The following is a 25715-nucleotide window of genomic DNA, read 5'->3' as shown; positions in this document are numbered from 1 at the left end:
GCTTAGGAAATATTAAGCACTTCCAAAATGAATTTACTGAGTAGTCTTTTATTTTTCCAGAGAATATTGGAAGATTGATATTCCATGTATCTTCTTTGAGAAGCAGAGCTTTAAAGACAGCCTCTACACACCCAGGTAGGAATAAACCTCATTAGATTATTTCACTAGTCTATTCTGGCCTTGAAACTTTTTGAGAGGATAGTAACAATAAAATAAAATAATAGTAAATAGTAACATTGCCATCTGTTTTTAAAGGTTTTCTATGTGCCAGACATTGCTTAAATGTTTTCAGTGTGATATCTTACTTAGTCCTCATAACAACTTGATGAGGTAGGGACTACCATTATTTTCCTTTTACAAATGAGGAAACAGAGAAACAAAGAACTAATATAACCTGGCCAAGGTCACAGCCAATAACAGGTGGCACCAAGGTATGTGTTCAGTCAGACTGACTTGGGTCAAATCAAAAGTAGATTTTCAAAATTCATACAATTACCTGGACGGTTTTAATTCAAGATTTTAGAGAATGAAAGCATTAATCAGGAATGGGTAAACCTACATAGTGGGATTTGAATGCTCTTCCTTTTATGAATGAGTTAATTTTACACAAAAACAGAAGAAAACCAATGACATTATGAGATGTTTTTTTTCACCTTAGTTTTAATCCCACCAGGTGAATATATGTCTCCTTTAGCCGGATGTAGCTACAGGGAAACATTACTGTCTTTGTCTTTCCTGGGTGATCTGTTTCTGTTTCATAATCATTGTTGTTGGCTGGGTTTTATAGTTATGGACCCCAAGTTCATGGAATTAAGTTAATTGTACTCTCAATTCACTGCATATTATTAGCATCATCCATGCCAGGCCTCACTTTCATTTTATTTTACTGTTGTTTTTACTCATCTGTCACCTACAATTTCACTCCCCTTCCCTCATAAAAATTCACTGTAGTGTATAATATATGTTTGCTTGTTTGGTGTTAGAAAAAAAAATGTCTTTCTTTGGAAGTACTGGGGCTCTCTCTGTGTCTGTGCTGACCTTCCCTCTGTGGTACCGCAGTATCGGACTTCAGAGAACATTCTTATCTGGGCCACTCTGGCTTGTGTGGGAAGAAAAGTCTCTTTGATTTCTTTTCTTTGTTTGATTTGACTTGATGGAGGATGAATTAGGTCTGAAGATGTCTCTCCAATTTTGCTGGGTAATGGACTATGATATTCATGGCAAAAACTATTAAGTATTCCTTTTGTCTACATGTACTTGAGGCTTATATTTTGAAAATTTTATGCCATATTTTGTAAATCGCATATTTTCTATTATTCATTCTGAAACAAATCTTACCTACAGTTTCCTGACTCTTCCTTGTTTTCTTTATCCTTAAGCCTCTCCATTATTGCTTCTACTACCTGGAACACTCTCTCCTACTATTCCCCAATCCCCATTTGCACTTAGTAACTCTGCTTATGAGTTCCTAAGACATTTTATTTTGTAGAATGTATGAATGCATGAGCAATGAATGAATGAATGACAAGGAGAATTTTCAAAGAAGAGTATGTGCTATCAGATCGAATGATCTCTTCAGAGAACTCCAACAAAATGCTTTGCATGTCCTGCATTCTGCTGCCCAACCTGACTCTGAGATTGGCAGAACTACCTCATAGTAACACTCGAACTGTTTCCCAAAATGTCTATCTTCATGGGGGGGGCCTGAAAAATCTTCTGTGTTACCAAGAATCAGTTTCAAGCCCAAGATGGATTTTCTTGGCTTAATGCAGACTTTAAATTATGAGTAAGTGTACAATCAAGGTTAATCACACATTTTTGGATTAGAAAGATGCTGCACCAACTTGAGATTTGATATCCGAAATCTGGAAATAATACCGTGATCTTAAGAGGAACACCTAATTGGTCAACAATTTTGAATTTAACTGTGTAGCTCCTCCTGCTGATAATCCTTCCTTCTATCGTTCCTGTTCTAATGAGGCTGGCGTGAAATCAGTCTGCTGGCTCCCCTAGTATTTGGAGAATCAACCTGTGGTCTTCATCTTTACAACTTTCCACAAGGTAATGAGGAAATTTCCTCTGAATTTTGGAATAAAATTGATTGGAATACAAATAAAGTACTAACTAACTAGGAACTAACCAATATTAGCTGGAAATGGGGCTGGGGAGGGGCTGAGCGGTTCCCGGCCAGCACCACTCCTTCTAGGCATGATGACAGCCTTGCTGGGGATGGTGCCCTCTGCCCTTCTGTAGGACTGGATTAGCCCAAACCTGGACCCAAGACCTCAGGCAAACTCTACATCCTACAGCAAGTTCCTGCTGGGAGTCAAAATGGCTAATACTCACAAAACTCTTACATTCTATCTGGAACTATTCTAAATATCTTACATATTTTAATTCATTTCATTGTTATAAAAGCACTATAAAGGAGCTGCTATTATCACCCCCATTATATAGGTTAGAGTCGGCTAGCTGGCATTAACAAATAAAACCAAATACCAAGTGGCTTAACACAGTAGTGGTTTTTCTCACATAATAGGTTGATGATGGTTCTGCTGTCTTCAACCCTTGGTGACTTTGCCAGTCAGGAGGAGGAGAGAACAGGGGAGAGTGAATATGTGCTGGAGATTCTTATGGACCGTGCACTCATCACTTTTACTGACATTCCATTGGCCAGAACTCAGTCACATAGAAACACCTGAGCAAAAGGAGACTGGGGAATATGACCTAGCTAAATGCCCAAGAAGTTTGGTGAACAGGATTTTGGTAGCAGCTTGTTCAATGCCACACCCATTATACTGATAAGGAAACTGGGATATCAGCGTCATAATGATTTTGCCCATATGCACACAAGTAATAAAAGAGAGAGCTGGGTTTTGAACTTAGTTTACACTCAGCCATTTAGGCATCAGTAAGACATGTGGTTCACAACATGTGAAGCCAGCCACAGCAGCCATGCCTCCCTCTTACACATTAAACACTAAACCACAAGTAGGTGGCATAAGTTTTTGTCTTCTCTTATATCTACATTCCCTTACTACTCTTTGCTTCTATTGAATCCCACTGGACCAGAAGCAGAACTCACCCTGGAAGAAGAGACACAGAAACTCAGCCAGGATTGTCCTCAATGGAAACTCAGCCAGGATTATCCTCAACTGAGACAGTTAGATGGGGAAGGAGGGAGGGGTATGTGACCCTAAGCCCATAGCAAGTAGTTTCTTTGGTACATGTACACCTAACCCACACACACCTAGCTCTCACTCAGGTCAGCAACTGAAGAAACAAAAACAAGAAACAAAGAAAATGAGAAGTGCAGCTCATCAATCCCTTATTAGCATAGCCAGAAGGGGAAGTTTCACTACCGGTCCTTACAATATGAGGATCCTGACCTCAGAGGGCTTCTCCTCCTTTGGAGAACACCTGTGCTCATCTCCTTCAAGCGTGTACTTTCACTATGCATTAAACTTTTGGGCTGTACACACTGACTGAATTCTTTCCTGCGACTGAGTCAGGAACCCTCATGGCACCAGCCCTTGGTTGAGGTCTTGATTTCTCAGAGACCTCCCAGAGTTCTGTGGCATCACAACCACATTAAAATGTGACTTGTTGAGATTCTGAAGAATACCAGGGTGATCAGTCCTTAAGCATTTAGTAGGGTGACTTACTTATAGACAGTTGCTGCAACCTCGCGATAGGCAGCCATATGGCAAGAAGTTCACTGGAGTATGTCTGCACCTATGGCAGCTGCTCTTTAGTATAGGGCTGGAAAACAAAAGTGGCTGAATGCCAGAGGCTTGTATCAAGTTTTGGGAAAACTTCTGGGTATGAACTCTTTTCTCAAAACAAGAAGCACTCAGAACAGGCAGAGTTCAAGGTTACAACAGCTAAAACTTGGTGTGCTTCCAGGTGGGTACAGGGGAGAGGGGCAGGGTTGAGTTCAATCCTCAGTCAAGTAGGAGATGCTCTATGTATCATCCAGCTCTTTCGCCCTTGATCCTTTTCCTCTCAAGCCAACCTCAACAATCCTTTCCAATTTTCCTCCTGGAATACTTATCTGAGGATTAGAAAGTCTTCTATGGCCTCAAAATCCTCAAAGAGCACTCTTACCCCATCTTTACCCCCTGGAATCTGGTTCTCTCTTTCCCAAGGGCAATTCTTCCATTCTTAAAGAGCTGAAAAGAGTGAATTCTCAGTCTCTGCTCCTTATTTTTGCTTCCATATAATTTTTATTTTTTACTGATGAATTTCTATGTAAAATCTCTCCCCTCATTTTTGTCATTGACCATTTGGCCCTTACCTGCATTTCTGAAGGGCCTTTTAAGCAGACTCACCATCTTCTCCAGCCCAACTTCGACCTCCTCTTGAGCCATTTAATCATGTATGTGGTACTCTTAATATCCCACTTCTCAACTTCCACTGAACTGAAATTTTGCACCTTTTTGAACATTTTTTGGCCCAAAGAGGACTGAACTATTAAATTTTCATATTTCAAGCTTTAATTACATCATCCTACATTTCTGTTTTACTCACTCCCTCACCCTTACTACATCTGTGCTTCCAGCTCATTGAGAATGGTTCTCTTTTCCTGGGTAGTCCCTCTTCCCCATCCAGTGGGCTCTGCAACTTAGTGTCCTAAAGGACACATGGCACCTTCTGACCTCAGGCCTTTTTCCAGAAAGCTTTATGCACAAACACACTAAGCACTTCTCATTCTATGCTGCTAGGTATATTCCATTTGGAAGTACATCCAGTTAGTTCAATGAAGAGAAATTTTAAATTTAAAATAAGGGTGTTGCATTGCCACTAAAACCCACAAACCCACAATCACATATTATCTTTGATTTACTGAATTATTTTATAAAATTAACTTCTATTCATATTATATCCTATATATAAAGAAAGAGAGTCAAAACCTAAATGAACTTAATACAAAACTGGACTGACCTTTGATGTAGCCAGGAGACAAACACTTAAAATATAAAAAAAAACAAATTTCAATGAACGCTAGTCTATAGCTTTTGAAGCAGACAGAAGCAAAAGCCTACAACTACTGTAAGGCACTAGACTACAAACCCAGAAGTTTGCCTGGATGTTTCAATAATAACGTCTTATTAAGTGGATATGTAGACCTTATATGTAAATGTAAATTTCTTGAAAAAACATAGCATTTCTTAAAAACTTGTAACTGGCTCTGCCAGCAAACTCAGAAAACTCTTATTCTGTCTTAGTGTCTGTTAACCTTTGAAGCAGTAAAAAATTGTAACCCAGATCCCTGATGTTTGGGTAATGACAGCTTACAGTGTAAGCCATGACTGGCTCTGCCAAGACTCCATATCTCATTTATAACTGAACAAGAAGATTCTTTTGTCTTAATTTACAACCCTGAAGCTGGTATCCTCACACGTCACCCCCTAAAAACTTTTAAAAATATTTTTATTGACAAATCTTCATGCACATATATTCCATACATGGTGTACAATCAATGGTTCACAATATCATCACATAGTTAGATATTCATCACCATGATCATTTTTTCCTCTAAATTTTCTTGTCAAAGTTTTATGGTCTAATGTTTAGGTCTTTGATCCATTTTGAGTTAATTTTTGTATAGGATGTGAGATATGGATCCTCTTTCATTCTTTTGCATATGGATATCCAGTTCTCCAAGCACCATTTATTGAAGAGGTTGCTCTGCCCCAGGTGGTTTGGCTTAACCATCTTATCAAAGATCAATTGTCGTTAGGTGAGAATGTCTATTTCTGTACCCTCTATTCTATTCCATTGGTCAGTGTCCTAGTTTGGTAGTTGCTGAAATGCAACCAGAAACAGAATGGCTTTTATAAGAGGTAATTTATAAAGTTGCAAGTCTACAGCCCTAGGCTGTGAAAATGACCAAATTAAAGCAAGTCCATAGAAATGTCCAAATTAAGGCACCAACAAGATGTTACCTTCACTCAAGAAAGGATGATGAAGTTCAGGGTTTCTCTCTCAACCAAAAAGACACATGGTGAACATGGAAATGTCTGTTAGCTTTCTCTCCAGGCTTTTGTCTCATGAAGCTACCCCGGGGGTGTATTCTTTCCTCATCCCCAAAGGTTTCTGGCTATGTGGGCTGCCTCCTCCTCGTGGCTCTGTTGCTCTTTCCAAAAAATGTTTCCTCTTTTAAAGGACTTGTTCTAGTTTGCTAGCTGCCGGAATGCAACACACCAGAGATGGATTGGCTTTTAATAAAAGGGGATTTATTTTGTTGGTTCTTCAGAGGAAAGGCAGCTAACTTTCCACTGAGGCTCTTTTCTTACATGGAAGGCACAGGATGGTCTCTGCTGGTCTTCTCTCCAGGCCCCTGGGTTCCAACAACTTTCCCCGGGGTGACTTCTCCAAAGGCCTGGGCTGAGCTGCAAGTGCTGAGAAGAGGAATGCCAAGCTGCTAGACTGTGCTACATTGCGTTCTCTCATTTAAGCACAAGCCAATTAAGTTCAACGTCACTCATTGCAGCAGACACGCCTCCTAGCCGACTGCGGATGTAATTGGCAACAGATGAGGTTCACGCACCATTGGCTTATGTCCTCAGCAACAAGACTAGGTATGCTCACCTGGCCAAGTTGACAACTGAATCTAACTAACACAGGACTCTAGTAAACTAATCAAGACCCACCTGGAATGTGTGGAGTCACATCTCCCTCTAATCAAAGAATAGCCACAATTGGGTGGGTCACATCTCCTTGGAGATAATCTAATCAAATTCCCACCCAGCAATATTGAATGACAATTAAAGGATATGGCTTTTCTGGGGTACACCACAGATTCAAACCAGCACAGTCAGTATAGCTATCTTTATGCCAGTACCATGCTCTTTTGACCACTGTAGCATTGTAATATGGTTTAAAGTCAGGTAGTGTGAGACCTTCCCCTTCATTTTTCTTTCTCCAGATATTTTTTAGCTATTCAGGGCATACTGCCTTTCCGAATTTATTTGGTTATTGGTTTTTCTAATTCTGCAAAGTAACTTTTTGGAATTTTAATTGGTATTGCATTGAATCTATAAATCAACTTGGGTAGAACTGACATCTTCACTATATTTAGTCTTCCAATCCATGAACACAGTATGCCGTTCCATTTATTTAGGTCTTACATAATTTCTTTTAGCAATCTTGTAGTATTCTGTGTATAGGTCTTTTGTATCCTTAGTTAAATTTATTCCTAAATATTTGATTCTTTCAGTTGCCATTGTAAATGGAATTCTTTTTTTGATTTCCCTTCAGAGTGCTCATTCCTAGTGCATAGAAACACTACTGATTTTGGGGTGTTGATCTTATACCCTGCCATTTTTCTGTACTCATTTATTGGCTCTAGTAGCTTTGCTGTAGGTTTCTTGGAATTTTCTATATATAATATCATATCATCTGCAAACAGTGAAAGTTTTGTTTCTTTCTTTCTTTCCAATTTGAATGTTTTTTATTTCCTTTTCTGGTCTAATGCTCTGTCTAGAACTTGAAGCCCAATGTTGAATAACAATGCTGACAGTGGGCATCGTCTTGTTCTTGATCTTAGAGGGAAAGATTTCAGTATTTCCCCATTGAGGATAATAGTAGCTGTGGGCTTTTCATTTATTCCTTTTATCATGTTGAGGAAGTCCCCTTCTATTCCTATCCTTTGAGGTATTTTCATCAAGAAAATATGTTGAATTTTGTCAAATGCCTTTTCTGCATCAATTGAAGTGATTATGTGGCTTTCTGCTTTGATTTGTTGATATGATGTATTATATGAATTGATTTTCTAATGTTGAACCATCCTTGCATACCAGAATAAATCCCACTTGGTCATGTGCTGCTGAATTCAATTTGCAAGTATTCTTTGAATGTGTTGCTGGATTAGATTTGCAAGTATTTTGTTGAGGATTTTTCCATTTATATTCATTAAACAGATTGGTCTGTAATTTTCTTTTCTTGTAGTATCTTTGTCTGGTTTTGGTATTAGGTTGATGTTGGCTTCATAGAATGAGTTAGGTAGCTTTCCCTCCTCTTCATTTTTTTTTTTTGAGCAGGATTGGTGCTAATCACAGGTGAAGCCAGCTGGTCCTAGACTTTTCCTTTATGGGAGTTGATGACTGATTCAATCTCTTTACTTACAGTTGGTTTGTTGAGGTTGTTCATGCTTTTCAAGGAACTGGCTGATTTCATCTACATTGTCTAGTTTATTAACATATAGTTGCTCATAGTATTTTCTCATTACTTCCTTTATTTCTGTAGGGTCAGTGCTTATAACTCCTCCTCTTTCTGATTTTATTTATTTGCATCCTCTCTTTCTTTCTTTCTTTTTTAATTGTTGTTGTTAACCTAGCTAAGGGTCCACTGATTCTATTGATTTTCTCAAAGAACCAACTTCTGGTTTTGCTGAATTTGCGATTGTTTTCATGTTCTCAATTTCATTTATTTCTGCTCTGATCTTTATTATTTCTTTCCTTTGTTTATTTTGGGCTCAGTTTAATGTCCTTTCTCCAGTTATTCCAAGTGAACAGTTCATTCCTAGATTTTTATTCTTTCTTCTTTTTTAATATAGGTATTTAAGGCAATAAATTTCCCTCTCAGCACTGTCTTTGTTGCATCCCATAAGTTTTGAAATGTTATATTTTCATTTTCATTTGCCTCAAGATATTTACTGATTTCTCTTGTAATTTCTTCCTTGACCCACTGGTTGTTAAAGAGTGTATTGTTGGGTGGGCCACGGTGGCTCACCAGACAAGAATGCTTGCCTGCCATGCCAGAGGACCCAGGTTCGATTCCCGGTGCCTGACCATGTAAAAAAAAAAAAAAAAAAAAAAAAAAGTGTATTGTTTAACTTCCATACATTCGTGAATTTTCTGGCCCTCTGCCTGTTATTGAATTACAATTTCATTCTATTAAGACCCAAGAAAATGTTTGGTATGATTTCAATCTTTTAAAATTTGTTGAGACTCACTTTGGGAACCAGCACACAGTCCATCCTTGGTGGATGTGACCATGACCATGAGAATGATCCAGGAGCATTTGAGAAAAAATGTGTGTTTTGTGTTGTGGGGTGTAATGTTCTGTAAATATCTGTTAAATATAGTTCATTTATCATATTATTCAAATTCTCTGTTTCTTTATTGATCCTTTGTCTGGATGTTCTATCCATTGATGAGAGTGAGGAGTAGAAATCTCCAACTATTATGGTAGAAGTATCTATTTCTCCCTTCAGTGTTGTCACTATTTGCCTCATGTGCTTTGGAGCTCTCTAGCTCAGTGCATAAATAGTTATGATTATTATGTCTTCTTGTTGAATTGTTCCTTTTATGGACACATAGTGTCCTTCTTTGTCTCTTTTAATTGTTTTACATCTGAAGTCTAATTTGTCAGATATTAGTATAGCTACTCCTGCTCTTTTCTGATTATCGTTTGCATGAAATATCTTTTCCCAATCTTTCACCTTCAACCTATTTTTGTCCTTGGGTCTAAAATGAATCTCCTGTAGACAGCATATAGATGGGCCAGGTATTTAAATCCATTCTGCCAGTTTATGCTTTTTGATTGGAGAGCTTAATCTATTAAAATTTAATGCTATTACTATAAAGGCATACATATATATATGGCTACTTTCTTCTACCATTTTGTCCTTTGGATTTTATATGTGAGGTCTATTTTTTTTCTCTTTTGAAATTTACTGGTAGTCTTAATTTCTTCACTCTTCTCCAGACCTCTTTCTCCTGCCTTTTCCTATCTGCGTGTAACCCACCATTTAATATTTTTTGCAGAGCTAGTCTCTTAGTTACAAATTCTCCATGATTGTTTGTCTGAAAATATTTTAATCTGCTCCTCATTTATGAAGTGAAATTTTGCCGGGTAGAGAATTCTTGGTTGGCAGTTTTTCTCTTTTAGAATCTAAACTATAGTTTTACTAGGTTTCCCTTGTATGTAGTTGTTCTAGTTTGCTAGCTGTCAGAATGCAACACACCAGAGACAGATTGGCTTTTAATAAAAGGAGATTTATTTTGTTGGTTCTTCAGAGGAAAGGCAGCTAACTTTCCACTGAGGTTCTTTCTTACGTGGAAGGCACAAGATGGTCTCTGCTGGTCTTCTCTCCAGGCCCCTGGGTTCCAACAACTTTCCCCAGGGTGACTTCTTTCTGCATCTCCAAAGGCCTGGGCTGAGCTGCTAGTGCTGAGATGAGGAATGCCGAGCTGCTTAGGCCATGCTACTTGGCGCTCTCTCATTTAAGCAACAGCCAATTAAGTCAAACATCACTCATTGCAGCAGACACGCCTCCTAGCTGACTGCAGATGTAATTAGCAACAGATGAGGTTCACATACCGTTGGCTTATGTCCGCAGCAACAAGACTAGGTATGCTCACCTGGCCAAGTTGACAACTGAACCTAACTAACACAGTAGTGAATTGCTTTTTTCTTGCTGCTTTCAAAATTCTCTATCTTTGGCGTTTGACAATCTGAGTATTAAGTGTCTTGCAGTATGTCTATTTGGATTTATTCTGTTTAGGGTATGCTGCACTTCTTGTTCTGCCTGGGTCTCAGCTATTCCACCGGGTCCAGACTGGTGTAGGCTGTGTCCAGTCACTGATGTTCCCCTAGCAGATGTTCTGTACCATTCCTGGCTATTTATCGGCTGCTCTGGAGGACGAACTAGATTCCACACCTCACTAAGCCACCATCTTGCCCTGCCTCACCCTCTTATAATTATTAAAGTGGTATGTGTCAGCCCAGAATTTACCACCTTGCTCAATACCCTAAGACTTCTAGTCTCTGTTTGAATATTATGCAACTATCCAAGTTTCTACAGCTTGGGGAGACAGATCTGTAGTTTTAACCTCATGTTCTCTTTATGATATGCAACACAGTTAAAGTACCTTCTCTCTCTGAAATCCTGGTATCTCAGAATGGGTCATTGAGCACATCCGGCAGCAAACCTGAATTTGTACAGTATCACCATATTTGTGTCAGAAAGTGTTAACTTCAGACAATGACCTCAGCCTTCTTGATAGAAGCTCTATTCCAGGCAAATGCCGCCAAGAAGACCTGCTCTCCCTTTCCCCACCCAGCCCTTATTTACAGACAGCTTTGCTTCTGGTGTGACCGGCCAAGCATCATGGCCCTCGATGGTCTCTAGTCCTGGCTTGCTTGCAGGACAGAGGTCCCACTCCAGAAGATGCAAGCAGGGGCTCACAGGAAAGGCAGATCCTTAGCCACAGCTCCTGGGCAATGGTGCAGAAATTCTACCCCAGGGCAAAGCAGACCGTCACTGCCTGAAGGGGGTTGTTTTGTCTGGATTAGAGCTTGAAGAACCCCAGTCTTAAGGATATTGTTGAAAACAATGGTGGTCTTTGTGGATAGCAAAGGAGAGGAGGCTGATAACTCCAGGATATAAGCAATATGGCAGAACACATAGAGACAGCCAAGTTGTGAAACATCCGAAGAGCCTTCCCAATCACAGTCAACTCTTGGGATTGGAAAGGCTGCACTAGATTGCAAAAGCAGTCAGAGCAGATGTGCAGCAGACTAGAAAGCGCCAACAGCCATACCATAACCAACAAGTCCTAATTTCTGACTAACATTAAATGTGAAGTTCCTCTGACCCAGAGGAGGCAGCTATGAAGAAAGTCCTAAAAATGAAATCACATTCATCCCCAGTGGTCTTGAAGACTGTATGCATATCAAAGGCTGGTCCTTCTCAGGGACAATCAGTAAAGGAACCCTCAAGTTCCTAGTCTTTGCCTGAATGTGGGACAAAATACATAAATTCCATGACTGATGACAGCAGCCTCCAAACCACACACACATCCAATGGCAAAGGGCAAATTGTAACCAGCTAAGGAAGCGTAACCACTTTGATCCATAAGGAGCTTATGCTGACCAGAGATGAACCCAAGTAGTCAAACTAAAAGGTAAAATCAAGGGGAAAATCTGAGCAGGAATATCAGAGGAAGCACATTGTAAGGGAAATAAATTTTGTAAGATTAGTTCACCTGAGTCACTAGATGTGCCGGTTTGAAAGTATTAAGCATCCCAGAAAAGCCATATTTTAATCCTTATTCCATCTTGTGCAGGTAGCCGCTTTCTCTATTCCTGATTCAATATTGCAGGGTGTGAACTTTTGATTAGATTATAGCCACAGAGATGTGACATGCCCATTGTGGGTGTAATCTTTTGATTAGATGGCAATGTGACTCCACCCATTTTAGTTGGGTCTTTATTAGATTACTAGAGTCTTTAAAAGAGGAAACATTTTGGAAAGAGAAATGACAGAAACCTGAGAACTGACAAAAACTTCAGAGCAGAGCCGAAGCAGATGCCCACACTTGGAGAACAGGGACACAAATGTTTGGAGATGTTTGGAGCCCAGAAGATGTTACCATGAGATGTTAAATAAGGCAGAACATGGAGAGAGCCAAGGGAAGCCCAGAGATGAGAGCCAGCCCTGGAGAAGCACAGGAACAGAGGCTGAAGGCAACGGACCCCAGGAGCAAAGAACCAGTATAACTTCCCAGCTGACAGAGGTGCTCCAAATGCATCAGCCTTTCTTGAATCATGGTATCGTTCCCTGATTGCCTTAGTTTGGACATTTCCATATGCTTAGAACTGCAAACTTGTAACTCATTAAATTTCCTGTATAAAAGCCATTTCAGTTCTGGTATATCACATTCCAGCAGCTTACAAACTGATACACTAAGCAAGTAGACAAATGACCAGATAAACAAAACAGCCATGATGGAGGGGACTTAGCTTCCAGCGTTGCTACAATATATTTTCTAAACTGTAGAGTTTTCAACAAAAATTAGGAATATATGCAAAGAAACAAGAAAATGTGACTCATATATTTTTGGGAAGAAGTTGGAGAGATTGTCTAAAGTGAAACTTCAGGAACATTCTTATCTGTATTATCTTAAGTTGTTCTTTAAAATATTAGAATTACAAGGGATACATCTGTCTCCTGAAAACCCTTAAGGCTTCTAGCTATCATATAATGCTGATGAAAACTGTACTAGCCAGGTTCAAATCCCAGTAAGTTCTACCTTTAACTGATCTTGGAGATTTCATTTAACCTCTTGGTATTTTGCAAAATTGGAAATAATAAGAGATAATAATAGTACTTACCTAATTCTGTTGTGAACAATTAAATGAGTATACACATTCACATTACCCGCTCTCCCCTCACCCACAAACACACACACACACACACACACACACACACACAACACACACACTGGAAAGTGTCAGGCATACATAAGCACATAGTATTTTGTATTATTTTCCTGGAAAAATTGAATTTTTAATAAATATTGTTGGTTGCTTAATTCGTTGCATAATAGTATATCAGCCATCTCTTTTATATGACTTTTTAGTTGTCTGTAGGAAAGCCCAATTGTGAACAAATTTGGTACATTTCTTCCAAGAAACAAACAGTATTAAAAATGGATGCACAAAATTATTTAGAAGCCCTAAGGTATTAGATCAGGAAGGGATCTACCTTACCCAGAAGGGCAAGCAGATGTTATTCAGTTGAATTTTCCAGTTCTCCAAAGGAGAAAACTGAATCACAGAAAGAAACAATTTTTACAAAATCACAGATGTCTTAGTGGAAGAAATACAAGTAAATCTTAGGACAATATGGTCTGCATCCAGAGGTTTTGTCTTTTACCAGGTTATTTAGTTTAATTTTTTCTTAGCTCAGAAGTTTACAGAATTTCAGATTTCATAAACTAATAAAAAATTGCAAATGCTCTGAAACCAAGTCACAATAACCAACTATCAAATGTTTATTTTGCCTTTTAAGAATAAATACAAAATTAAACAAAAATTTATAACACAATTCAAAGACAATATAATACCAGAAAAGTAAAAAGAACAGAGTCCAAACAAACACTAGTCTTCTGAGATTGAATGTCTCCTTAAATAGACACAAATCATAATAGAAAAAAAAATGACAAAGCGAATCGTCACAATAATAGTCTTTTATCATTAGAAGACTCTGCTTAGGAAATGATCTGGCAAGTCACAGACTACGAGAAAATATTTGCAAAGCATAAATCTGTTACAGAACTAATTTCCAGGATATATAAAGAACTCTTAAATCTCAATAATGACATGGCAAACAATCTAATAGAAAAAAGGGGGAAAAAATTGAGCATATGCTGCACCAAAAAAGATGTATATGTGGCAAAAAGCACATGAAAAGATGTTCAACATCATTAGTCATTAGGAAAATGCAAATTAAAACCACAATGTGATACCACTCCTGGAACAGTAGAAAAAAATTACACAATCTGGTATTGGCAGAGCATAGAGTAAATGGAATACATCGCTGGTGGGGATGCAAAATGAGACAGCTACTTGGGAAAACATTCTAGCAATTTCCTGTAAAGTTAAAAATATACTTTATGACCCAGAAATTCAATTCATGATATTTAGGCTAGAGAAATAAAGACATAAATCTACACACAAACTTGTACTTCAATGTTCATGGCAAGTTTATTCATAATAACTCACAACTATAAACAACCCACATGTCCATCAACTGGTGAATGGATAAACAAATTGCAATATATTCAGATGATGGAATACTACTCAGCAATAAAAAGGGAGTGAACTACCCATAGACCTGAGAAAGTTATATGTTAAGTGGAAAAAAAAAAAAAAAACAGACATGCTAGACCACATCACAATATTTGCCATTCAATCAAAAATTACCAGGCTGAAAAGAAACAGGAAAATACACCTTATGAGAAGAAATATATAACAGAATATATAATTCTGTTTAAGCAACTTAATTTTGATGTGCCTTCCTGAACTTTTCTTTACTTTTCTTTTCAGATTCTTAAGCATCTTGGATCTGTGAGTTTATGGTTTTCATCAATTTGAAAAATTTAGAGCCATTATTACTTCATACGTTTTTCTGTGTTCCACATCCTCTGCTTCAGGAGCTCCGTTTCCATGAACATTTGGCTGCTTAAAGTCGATTCATAGTTCACTGATGCTTTCTTCATTTTCTTTAGTCTGTGTTTCATTTTGGAAGGTTTCTATTGCATGTCATCAAGTTCATTAACCTTTTCTTCTGCAGTGTTTAATCTTCCATTAATTTCACACAATACATTTTTTATCTTGGACATTTTTCACATCTAGAATTTTAATTTGATCTTTGCTTATATCTTCCATATCTCTACTTAACATGCTATATCTTTCCTCTAGCTTATTGAACATGTTTCTTTCTGAGTAATTGTGTGATCTGCATCAGTTTGGGTTGGTTTCTAACAATCAAATTTTCTTCTCATAAGGTGTATTTTCCTGTTTCTTTTCAGCCTGGTAATTTTTGATTGAATGGCAAATATTGTGAATTTTATCATGTTGGAGTTTGGATAATTTCATAGTCCTATATTCCTGAGTTTTGCTCTGTGAAGCAGTAATTTTTTTCTTGGGATTATGCCAAATGGATTCCAATTCTGGTACCAGACTATGCTAACATCTTTAATGGTCTATGGTGAACTGAAGAAAATAAAGTGATGTCTTTGTACTTAAGTATGAATGTAGATGTTGGTATAGATAGACTCATAGATAAATGCACACATGCAAAGTTGGATCACATTGTACTGATGTTTTATAGTCTTAAATTTACACTTGATATATAATTGATAATTTCATGTTATTTTTTGAAAATAAGTTTTTAAAAAATTCATAATTTCTCTCTTATAAATACATGGCATCGCTAATTTGACTAATTTTATGTTGTAAAATCGTTAGATTCTAAGTGTCTCCAGCTCTGAACACAAAGAACTCATATGGAATAAATGACTGGAAGGCGATATTGGAGTGGTGCTTCAGCATCTTCTGATTTATGGTGTACCTTGATCAAAGCAGTTAGACTCATGGCCCTCATAGTTTGCTCTCATTTCCAGTGCTGACTGTGACTCAGGCATGGTGGTACTATCTTGTGTCCCCACCCAGATATTTATTTAAATATGGGCACATGACCCATTCAGAGGAAATGGGTTAAAAGGAAACCTTTGTTGAAACTTGAGGAAAAAAGGGAATGGCAAGTGTCTGCTTTTTCTCTGGAGCTGAATCATAGAAAGTGTAGGCTTGGTGCTTCTTACAGCCACCTTCTTACTCTTACCCAAAGCCTAAGAATAGAACTGTATCTGTCAAAGGTCAGTTACAGAAAACCACTGCAGCTAGTTTAAGTTGAATGGAATTCCTATGTAAACACAGAAATTCATTGGAAAGACAAAAGGAGTAAACTGTAGGCAGGTCTTCCAAGAAAAGTTCCAAATCTTCAGGAACACCATGTTTCTGCTACTGTCATAGGAGCTTCCATTACCAAATGGAAATTTCTAAATCAAGAAGCTGTTGACCACAGAGCCAGAATTCATCTGCCATGATGAGGAAAGATGTTACCTCCACTATAGAAAGTCCTGGACCCAGGGAGTGACTATTGATGAACTACACTGCCTCAGCCATGATCCAAGCCAGAAAAATTCGGAGCTATCTGCTCCCCAACCAGCTCCTAATTCAGGTCTCACTCTAATGCTATGGATTGGAGCAATTTAAATCACACATCTACCCATAACTGCAAGGGAGTTTGGAAATGTAGTTTGGGTTTTATAGTCTCTCAAATATGGGAAGGCATTCTAGGAGACAGGATAAATTATCAGTTTTGCAGTAGGGATAAGAGATGGGGAGAGGATCCAGATTTGGAACCTCTGGATCAGGTTACATATATCTAGACAGGATCCCCAGGCTTTATTTTTCCTTTTTTTGGTCACTTGAGCCAGTCAATACATTAACTTAGTGGATTTAAGCTATTTGATATTGTGTTTCCTGTCATTTGCCAGAGTCCTAATTGATATAAACTTCAAGATCCCTTCTGAACCTTATGCTCTATGATTAATTTTCTTTGCTCAAGAAATTTATCAGTAATGATATTGGTGGAAAGAAAAATCAGCAACACCATATTTGGTTTGGCAAATTTAAAGAGAATTTATCCATATTAGTGTCTTGAGAAGACAACTTTGGCCATGTCTAACAGGTTGAAAGTCAATGCACTGTGTCAGAGGAGTTGCAAAAGGGATACTCCTCTTCCTTGAGTGAGTAGAGGGGATAAGACCTTTTGAGTAGAGGACAGTGCCCAGTGGGAAGCTTGTACTAGGTAGAAATGGATTTACTCCCTCTCTGTAGTATAAAGGAAGAAGGTAGACAAACAGAGTCAGTTTCCTATCTTCTACCCTTTGGAAACATCCAAATACAATACATGCAGGAATTTTCTTATATGTTCTGGGAATACAGAGACAAGTAATGCAGAAACTGCAAGGAGGCTACAAGAAACTGGTTCCCCCAGTTAGGGAGGGATCAGCAAGGTTTTGGAAAGCATATTGAAGATAAACTCCTCAAACCTCACGTTTCTTTTGGGATGAATCTTTCCCCAGCGAGTAGACTGCTAAGCCTTTAGCTAGATTTCCTCTCTTACGTATTCTCCAAGCATGCTGCTTTTTCCTTTGATAGCATTTAGTTCAGTTGTGTGTAATTATTTGTGTAATTACTTAGTTAATGTCCATCTCCCTTGATAAACAGCAAGTTGTGTGGGACCAAAGATGGTGTTCAGCTTGGTTAATTTAAATATTCCCAGAACTAGCAAAGAGCCTGGCAAAAAGGAAAACAGAAAATCAATGTTTGTTGACTATAGTTGAATGAAACTATTGTCTTGATTTCAAAATCAGGGCAAAATCTGAAAGCAATTATCTTTCAGACTTGCTCTAATTTTCCCACCTCAACCCTCTAAGGAAAATCTTCCCCAAATCCCAAGCTCAAAACAAAAGGGCACCTTCCTCTCCTAAGTAGTCAGAAGCTGAAATATCGAAAAAAGACCAGGAAACCACTATGTTTTGCCGTCATGCCCACATTCACTTACCTTCCATTTATCTGGTACCAAGATATCTGTTATAAATACAAATACATGATTTAATTTAGCCTTTATCGGTACCTTCTAAGATAGGTATCACCATTTACAGACAAGGAAAGTAAGGCCCAGAAAGTTTTATTATCCTGCTGGAAATTGGTCCAGCTAAGATATGTACCCAGGGCCTTTTTCCAAAACTGGAATCCCAGGGTGGTTGGGTGTGTCATTTCCCAGAAGGAAATTATTTAACTTCATTTAACTACCAAGAGGCTGGTGTAAATTCTATTTCATATCTGGCCCTAACGCTTTTCAAATATGATTTCTAGCAGCTCAGTAATCGTCCCCAAATCCTATTACAACTAAACAGTTTGGGCTAACCAAGAAGTTTATTCCAATGGGATTTTACGCAACCTTGCCTGTCACACTGCACTCCCTGGAAGACAAGACAGATGGTCCACATTCTGGTTATGGGTCCCACAGCCCGTTTCTGGAAGAGGTGTTTTATTTTAACTCTAAATCTTTAAAAGCTCCTTTGTAAAGCCACAGCAAACACTCTTGGGTTTGTTTTGTTTTCAGAGCAGAATGGTGGCCTGCGCTTTTAAAATTATGATCTCTCAGGGATCACCATTCCTTCGTTACAGAGCACAGTAAGAACTGAATGTTTTTATTTTTTATTTTCCAGTGAAAATGACAGTCTAGACAACTCAGATGAAATATGCCTTTGAATTACTAGGTAGCTCCAGAGGAGGTGGAGACAAATTAAGTCTCGATGCAGCCTTCCTCTTTAAAAATAAGATGCAGCAGTCCTGTTTTTTTAAACACCTGGTGAGAAGACAGAATAGAATTGCAACTTTTGGGGTATGATTGTTAAATGTGTAGACCAAATGAAGGAACTTTAATTTTCCAACGTAAGCTTTGCTCTGCATTCTGACTCCTGAAGTTCATAGGGTCGAATTCCCAGAGCTCTGTCACTAATGTGGCTTCCTAGCAAATTTGATGTGTTTTCTCAGCTGTAACAGAGTATGTTAGCATAACATTTGCACACAGCTCCCAAGGGATCAGAGGGAGTCAGGAGGTTTATGTTAGCATTTTGAAGATTGTGATTATTTTAAAGTTTTTGTAAAGAAAATAGAGAACACATAAGTGAGACCCATTTGAAGCTTGAATAAGAGTCCACACAACTCTTTTATTCAGTGTAGCTGAGATTGGAATGACGATTGGAGATTTGGAATGAAGGACAGCTTCAGTTTCACTGAATCTATTCTGTGTTTTATAGTGTTAGGTGGACCAGTCTATGGATGGAGAAAGACTATGATATCCATCAAAAATGTATTCTGTCGTATATTAGCAAGTGCTCTATTTAAAAATCTACCATTGTGGATAAGGCATCTTGATGGGGGTGGGGGGGCTGTTTTTCCTGTTTTAAAGCCAGTAGTGTATATTAGTAAATGCTATCTGTGGCACCTACAAGTTCAGGTCACCCATTCCATTTTATAGCAGGTATTCTATCCAGCTTCTTCAACCTAAAGTATCTCATTATGTCATCATCTTGGAGGACATCAAAGCTCATGCAAATATCCCATCAACATCAGTTGGAGCTCTTGTGAGTTAAAAAAGCCAAAAAACTCAACTCAAACTGATATGAACAAGGAAAAGCAATTATTGGCTCATGTGCCTGAAAGGTGCAGGGCCAAACTTCATATTAGGAAAGGCTGTACCTTTTTGTTGTAAGCTAATTTAGATTTCAATGGCATTTAAAATTTGACCATTACTTCTTTTCAGAAGTCTCTCTTTGCTTGACTGGTAGGAGATCAGTGTCCTTTATGCTTTCTCATGCCTCACCAGCTGATCCTTCACAGACCCCTCCATTTCTGTTAGCCATGCAAGTGTCAGTGGTCCCAAGGCCTTAGGACCTTGCAGTCTCCAACAAAAATTTTCCCTTAGTGACCTCTTCCAAACAGATATATCTAATTATCATCTTTTACACTAATGACTCCTAATTCTGTATTTTCAACTCAAATCTCTCTCTAGACCTTTACACTCATGTATCAACTTCCTCCTGAACATCTCTTTTTGAATGCTGTACTCTATAGATACTACAACTCAGTGCAACCAGTCCAACCCACTCTACCAGCTTAACATAAGATAAAATCACACATATTTTAAGCTTTCAACTGTTTGAATTCCCACCTGCATCTGTTATCAGATAAACAGTCTGCAAAAATCTCAGGTGCTCATTCAGCCCCAGTAAGTTTAATCCTCCTTCTCAAACACCAGGTAGAAAAGAAGGGCTACAGAGCCCACTTTCCCCACTTCCAGCATGGTTTCACTGTGGCCACATGGATTGCTTTTGGATGCTGACCTTACCCATTCTCTTGGATACTCATCCACCATTGCTGTAATGCCTTTCCTAATTTAAGTATCAGCCAATTCCCAAACTTCAAGGTTGCAAATGTTTAATTCACAGTCATGTGCTTAGATATTGTTTCCTACATTGGCTGGATATGCCAGAACTGGCCCTTCCCCATGAACTGTTAGGCCATTTTGTGGTTAACAAAAGGGAATGAGAGTCAGTTACTAGATAATCTTTCTTCACTCCTTCTGAGCTCCTCTTTGGATACAAAGTTATTTCTCTCCAAGTGGTTTTTGTGTGCCAAATCAGTATATCCAAATCCGAGTTCTACTTCAGTGGGTGCCCTGATATGTCAATATGCTTAATTGAATTCATAGTCTTTCTCCCCAAACCTGCTTCTTTTACAATAATCCTGGTCTTGGAGAGGGTCTATTCTGTAGACTTGGCTTCAAATATCAGACTTTATCAAGGCTTTTCTCTCTCACTCACCATCCAAATCCAATTCTACTTCTTCATCTTGAATTGGACCTTTCCCTTCTTCCATTAGTACCTTAGTCTAGGTCCTCCTTAACTCTCGAAGGAATTATGGACTAACTGGCCTTCTTTCCTTCCTCCTCCATCAACCATACTGTTTCTGAAGGGATTATTTTTCAATTAAAAATGATTATGATTTTTCAGGATTAATATCAATTGATAGCTCCCAATGATTAATATCAATTGGTAGCTCTCAAAATGAAGAACTTGCTCATGAGTTCTAAGACTTATAGGGCATAGACCAAGTCCACCTATCTAGCTTTTTCACTAGCTACTCCCCCAAAGAATCTATAATCCTTCCAAACTGAAGATGTTTCTCCAGCTGCATCACACTGTTACACACTCCTGAGACTTCACACAAACTGGTCTTGACACTAGCCATATCTTGTTTATCTTTTTCAACTGAACTGACCCCTTTCTCTTCCTCCAAGACTCAGTTCAAGGACTGCTAACTTTGGGAATCATTCTTGATCCATCTGTCTGAGTCACAGCACAATGTGAATGCTGACCTATTTGTCCAGCACCCTTTCTAGGCTAAAATTTCTTGAAGGCAGACCCCATACCTTATTTCTCTTCACATTTCCATCTGAAAGGATACTAATCAAGAATGCCACCTACTAGATAGTTCATAATGTTAGATGGGAAGAATGAATCCAATACGTAAAGTGTCCATTTCAGTGTCCCGTTCATTATCAGTGATCCAGAAATTTTAGTTCCATTCTATACCTTTTCTTGTTCCCTAAGTTCACACTGCTTTACTAAGCTGCATAAGTAATTCTTATTCACAGTACAGCAGCCATTTACCCAAAGAAAAGAAAGTGAATATTTTGTAATTATACAAAATGTTGATCTGATTTATCCAGTTCAACTTTCTAATCAAATGTACCAGATATCTGCTAAATATTTCCTTCTCTTTTTGCTGCCAGGTTAGGCCTCTGTCTATAATTTCCCACTAAGAGAGTGTGTGAAAGTACAAAATGTGGTGCTTGGACCTTTCATAGACTCAAGCTATCCATTTATGGCTGCTATCAGAACCAAGATCAGACCTAATTTAAGAAACCATCTATTCAAAATATAGAACAGGGACTTTAGAAAACAGGATGCTTTGGCACTATCTACCATAATAAATCAAATCTGGCTTTTGCTGAGTCTTATTAATCCCCTACTTTTCCTATCCATAGTTACTTAATTATGGTAAAGTTTGATCTTGCCACATGAAGCACACATACATCATATTTAGCTCTACTATAAATTGTTTCAAATCTAGAAATAAAATTTAAATCTTATAATTTTTCAATGAGGTATTAATAAATAGATTGAACAAATTATTTCAAAATGTTACAATAACAAGTTGCTTGGAATAGGATTTCATTGAACTCATTTGACAACAAAAACAAAACAAAACAAATGCTTTAAAGTAAAATGTATCTTCTTTTCTCTCCCTTTTTCTTCCTTCCAATCTCTCTTGTCCTCCACTTCTCTTACACATACAGATACACACACACACATTCACACAAATATAAACCCCTACATACCACAAACACAAGTCCATTCTCCAAGCCCACTCTTCATCTGATATCCTTACCTTCGATGCTAAATGGAAATTTGGTGCAGACGTAGGGTTGATGTTTCATCTACTGCCTCAAGCCCCTCTCTGCTAAGGTCAATTAACGTGCTTGTAGAAGGAACTTTGGAAATGCACAGGAGCAGAAATCTCAATCCTTGACCTCAAAGACCATCTACTTCTGAAAATAAGATTTAGCATATAAAATATTAGAAAAGTTAAAAATTTTGGTGGTTTTTAAATGATATTATGGCCAGGTACCCAAGAATGCTGGGTTATTGCCCCATCAGCCATTTCCATCCCTAACTTCCAATGTTTTCTTTAGGAAGTTCTACACAAGGAACAGAAACAAATAAGACTCTATACTACCCTGGGTTAATAGCCAGAACTTGGCCCAGTAGTCCAAAATCAGAGCTTTGATAAAGCTGAAATAGAGAATGTGGCTTAGGCTCAAATATAAATGGGGCCTCCATCCACATAAGAAACCTGAATCCAAATGCCTTATCACATTTTGGTTGGACTCATATAACAGGGACCTGTTTAACCTATTCAGATGAAAGGAAATAGAAGAGAAGGATAGGTGAGGGTATATGACATTCTAACCCACAATGACCTTGTCCTCTAATAAATGTGAACCAATTAGTATCCTGAAAGCTAGCCTATTAGATTAGCAATTACCCTTTGTGAGAAGAGATAAAGGAGTAAGTGGAGAGGCATACAGTGTAGTAAAAATATTCCTTTATCCTTGCAAATAGCAGTAAGAAACTAGCATAAGGCATTAATCTCTTATTACCAACAAATCAAGTCCCAGTGAGAAGGTAGGGGTTGTGGACAAAAGATAAAGGCATCTTGAGAGTGCTTCTGGCCCACTCTATGCCACTTAACTCCTCCCATTTCCTTCAACTTATACTGCTCTGCACCGACCTTACTATAAAGGTACCATCGAAATATTCTAAGAACACAGAGGATAGCAACTTCGTTCTTCACTTCTGAGATGTTACAACAAAGAGGAGCAAACATGGAATGACAAAAAACAGTGTATGGGTTTTCGAGTCCTACAGACCTGGATTCAAATCTTTGCTCTACCATTCACCAGCTCTGAGAACATCCTTCAGCACATTCTTAAATTCTATGAGCCTTGGTTTCTTAATCTGTAATCTGTAAAATAGAGCTGATAACTTTGATATGTTAAGACCATTCTGAGAACTAAGTGAAATTATTCATGGTATCTCATAGGCATTAAATGCTAGGTCAACCCCCTCTATCTCTCCATTTCTCCAGTTTATTCTAATCCTTTCACCCAAATGCACTGTTTCTTAGCAACATCTCTAATGTAAAGGAAGGCTTTCCTTTTGTGATGTAAACTTTGGTCTTTGAGAGAATTTCTAGCAGAAGGTTCATTTCACTGAAGCCCAAATTCTATTCCATAACAGTCTATCTCAGCTGGGGTCTGGATAGAGTATATATAATATAAAGCCCTTAGATACAATGTATTGTTCATTTGTATATATCCATAACCCAGCACACAGTACTTTAGGTGCTCACTGAGTGTGTTGTACAAATCAATGAATAATCTCATGGATGAGATTTATAAATCAAGAGAGAATTGAATGAATAAATGAAGAGAGCTGAAGTGAATCAACTTAAACTGCATTGAATTTATAAATGAAGAGAGTTGAAGCTACACATTAAAATCGTCTAGGAAACATCTTTAAAATACCAATGGCTGGAGCTCCTCCCAAGACCAACAAAATTAAAATCTTTGGGATGAGGCCCCAGTGTACAGTTTTAAAAGCACAAAGTGAGAAGAATGATCAGCCAGTACCAAGAACCACTAATATAATCCAATAAGAGCAAAGATCTCAGGTTATTAAGAAGTGGGAAACCCACTTATAAAACTTGCAGAATATGGAGTTGATGATATTGATTGCCACAGCACCTACTTAATTCTGGGTCAGATTTCTAGGGAACTCGAGTGAGTTAACTCTCTGTGCAAAGACTGGCAGTGAGGTGAGAATGGCTCCATGCGTACAGAGGAGTAAGGCTGACGATACTGAATAAGCTCTCTGGTATTGAATATCCACTATAAAGCATAGTGATAAAGGTTTTATAAGCTATAAATTTTATAAATTTCAATTTCAGTTTCACAGAATATCAGCATCCAATGATGACACTTATTGACCAGGACAGAACAAGACAAAAACAAGACCACACCATAATCAGGGCTGGACAAAGATAAAAATATTGCTCTCACAGTTCTCTATCATGTTTGCTCTCCTTGCTCAGCAAGTTTAATAAACTTACCTGTGTTTGACATCAATGGATTCCTGGTGGTTTTTGGCTCTTGGGCAGCCACACTGACTTGCCCAGATCCAACCCCATTCCTCTTTTGCCTTGCTCCAGAGCCTGAATTTGGTCTGTGTTGCCATGACCCAATGATAAATTCTCTTTCCACCAAGAATGCGATCTTGTTTCTTGGGTTTTTTTGCTTTTTTTTTTTTTTTTTTTTTTTTTTATGGCAGAGGTCGGCAAACTTTTTCTGTAAAGAGTCAGAAAGTAAACATTATAGATTCTGTGAGATATATGATCTTTGCTTCGATTACTCAACTCTGCTGTTAAAGCACAGCAGCAGTAATAAGCAACAGGCAAGTGGATGAGTGTGAATGTGTTCCAAAATAACTATTTACAAAATCAGGTAGCCAAGAATTTGGCCCACAAGCTTAGTTTGGCCAACAAAGGCACACTAGGTATGGACATAGGAGAGGGCATGTGTCCCATTTTGGGCTATGAGCTGTGAGGGCATGTTGGCTGTTGTTTTAGTTTGTAAGCTACTGTGATGTGATGTACCCCAAACAGAATGGCTTTTAGAAAGGGAAATTTATTAAGTTGCAAGTTCACAGTTCTAAGGCTGTGAAAATGTCCAAATTAAGGCAACTCTATAAAAATGTACAATCTAAGGCATCCAGAGAAAGATACCTCAGCAGGAGGTCAATGACATTCAGAGTTTCTCTTTTAGCTGGAAAGGCATGTGGCGACATCTGCTAGCTTTCTCGCCAGGTTTCTTCAATGGTTTCCCCAAGGGCATTTTCTTTCTTCATCTCCAATGGTCTCGGGCTCTGTGGGCTCTGTGGGTTGTGATGGTTCTAAAGCTTTTTCCAAAACGGTTCCCTCTTAAAGGGCTCCAGTAAGCAATCCCACCTTGAGTGGGTGGAGACACATCTCCATGGAAGCCATCTAATCAAAGGTTACCACCCATAACTGGGTGGGTCACATCCCCATGGAAACAATCCAAAAAATCCTACTCAGCAATATTGGATGAGGATTAAAGGGCATGGCTTTTCTAGGGT

Source organism: Tamandua tetradactyla, chromosome 6 (assembly GCF_023851605.1).
Source record: "Tamandua tetradactyla isolate mTamTet1 chromosome 6, mTamTet1.pri, whole genome shotgun sequence".
Taxonomy (NCBI): domain Eukaryota; kingdom Metazoa; phylum Chordata; class Mammalia; order Pilosa; family Myrmecophagidae; genus Tamandua; species Tamandua tetradactyla.
This window is presented reverse-complemented; position numbering follows the sequence as displayed.